Genomic DNA, 2616 nt, shown 5'->3' on the forward strand with positions numbered 1-2616 from the left:
CCAATTTCTCAAAGTTTATGTGTTCAGTAAAACTGACATCTACTGAAATTAAAAGTAGTAGTGCTCAAAAGTAAACAAAACAATAATCACCATTATTGCAGGTACCTTCAATCTCCAAACAAAGCAGCGATTAACTCTTTTTCGGTTCTAGAATTTATACAAGCAACTAATAACTCTGTTACATGTCCACAAATATATCCAAATCAACAAATCAGGATATTGTACAAAATATACAATGCAGACCACAACCGCACTTAGGTGTTGACTATTGGCTTAGACCAACACATAAATCATCTTCCTTTGCGACTAATACTACAAAGTGGAAGGTTTTTCAAATGTCATTCCCAAATTTGATAATAAGGGGTTCACTAGAACTCCCGGTGTGAAGGCTGAAAGACACACCAGGATTCTGTGGCTGAAGGTGAGAAACCTATACCTGCGCACTCCGAGTCATCCTTCACTCTTTAACATCACTGGACAGAAGATTCTTGCCAAAGCCCTCCAGCCTGCACGCCTGGCGGCAGTTATAAGCATACAAGGAGATAGGCACCAAATAATGGACCATTTAGACTAAATTACATCACATTGAAATCATGGACCATTTAAACCAGTCAGGGGAACACAAGTTACTAAAATATGTCCATGGATAACTAGTACAACCAGAGACTAACCTACCGAGCTTCGGTTCATTGTTAAGACATGACATAGCTTAACTTGATAATCATACCACATACACGGCATGCACAAACAGAGACTACGCATTACTAAATTTTGGACCACTAGCAGCACCTAACTATATGCATCAGTGCTTGTGCTTTCTCCCACACGCAGACTTGACTCGAGAAGGTCAGACAACACCGAAGGGCAGCTTGCCGCTAGATACTTGTACCCCTCCGTCGCCAACACAGCATCAAGAACCTCACGATTCCTAACGATGAACTGGACGCACTTCGCCTTGAGCTGTGGACAATTGTGCTGCTCGGCTAGAGCCAGAGATGTCGCTGCCGTGTCAACACTGATGCCACCAGAGAGCTTGCTTTCACAGACCAGCTTGAGCCTGTCTAGGTCATATCTGTCAGCAGCTGCAAGCAAGTGCTGAGCTAACACCATCACCTCCTTGCCCTTCTCGTCGAATTCAGGCACAGTATCAGTGTAGATGAAGTGAAGCAGCGACTTGAATACCGCAGCCTGCATGTCCTTAATCTCCACGCGCCGTGCGCAATTCTCCTTCATATCTCCAAAGAACTCGGCCATGAAGACAGGGGATCTTGCAGCGAGGATGAGCTTGTGCGCAGCAAAAGACTTGCCACACACAAGAAACGTGACATCTGCTCCCGTCTTGCTCCGCAGGAGTTCAGCAAGGTGTCTGTGCAAGTTTGAGGATGGCACTGGCACTTCTTTGACCGGGTCCGTAGCCGGTAGTTCCTTGAGAACGTCAATGGTGCATTGCACAGTAAAAGAATCACCCCTAAGATAACCTGATGCTGCTAGCTTACTTCTCAAGATAAAAAATTTAAAGATATAATCATTGGGACGGCTGAACACCCGCTGCTCACAAACTTCGTTGGATGGCTCAAGCGTCCCTGCCGGATCGACCAACCGGCAGCATACAGCGACCCTCACACTGCCCCTGCGGGCTTTTCTGAGAAAGGCACGCTTCACACTGGCCCTGCGGGGTTTGCTGAGAAAGGCAAGTTCCACTGCTACAGAGTAGCCCCAGCAATTAGGATAGACACGGAATTCCCATTCGTACCCATCGAAATTCCATCTGGATTTGATGCAATCGTTGTCGCCCATGGTCTGGGTCAAGCTGAAGCCGTCCACCTTGACCAGCTGTGCACTGACCGCACAACATTGGTAATGGTTTTGGGGGCATTATCCATGGCGAAGGCCGGACAGTCGATCTGAGGGGAAGTTTCTTTTTTGCGTCAGATCGGACGTTGCTTCCTGGGGAATGAACGCCTATAAGCTCGATTCAGCAAGCAACGAGCAAAGGCATGAGAAGCAAGAAGGCAAAGGCGGCTCACCACGCCACTGGAGCAGAAACCCTAAGCGAGTGCCGGCGGAGGTGACGAAGGTTGGTGTTCAGGCGCCGGCGAGGCGTATCGACTGGCCTGCCGGCGTCCGATGAGGCGGATCCGGCCGGATTTGGGGGCCGCCGACGAGCCGGACCTGCCTTCTCTTGTGGGGAGGGAATCCGGAGCGAGAGGAGGAAGTGGTGGCGGCGAGTGAGGAAGTGAGGTCTGAGGATTACGACTCGACTGGCTCGTTGGTATTGACGGTGGAAGACCTTGGGAAAAAATGTCTAAATTTTAAATAAGTCTTTTTTATGGGGACATGCTCCTTTTATCAAAGGTTGACTGACCCAACCCACGCCGTCACCAAGTTTCTCCCCGCCGCCGCCAAATCGCCCCCCCCCCCTCCCCTTGCTCTTCCCCGTCCCGGATTCGTCAGCGGCAAGAGAAGTGGAGACCCGTCTGGTCATTCCCTTTTTTCTTCTTATTAGGTTTTGTTTACATTGACAAGGCGGTAGCGGCGATGGCTTATTGGAATAAGATTTGTTTGGTCTCTTCCTACCTTGAAGACGTCTAATCCGGTGGCGGAGTGTCTTCAAAT

At 49.0% G+C, this 2616-nt stretch overlaps 1 pseudogene; it reads right to left on the minus strand.

Annotated features, from left to right (window-relative positions):
* Positions 1–246: 246 nt before the first annotated feature.
* Positions 247–2279, minus strand: LOC123165741 (BTB/POZ and MATH domain-containing protein 2-like; annotated as a pseudogene).
* Positions 2280–2616: the final 337 nt, after the last annotated feature.

The sequence above is a fragment of the Triticum aestivum genome, chromosome 7D (genome assembly GCF_018294505.1).
Source record: "Triticum aestivum cultivar Chinese Spring chromosome 7D, IWGSC CS RefSeq v2.1, whole genome shotgun sequence".
NCBI classification, from domain to species: Eukaryota; Viridiplantae; Streptophyta; class Magnoliopsida; order Poales; family Poaceae; genus Triticum; species Triticum aestivum.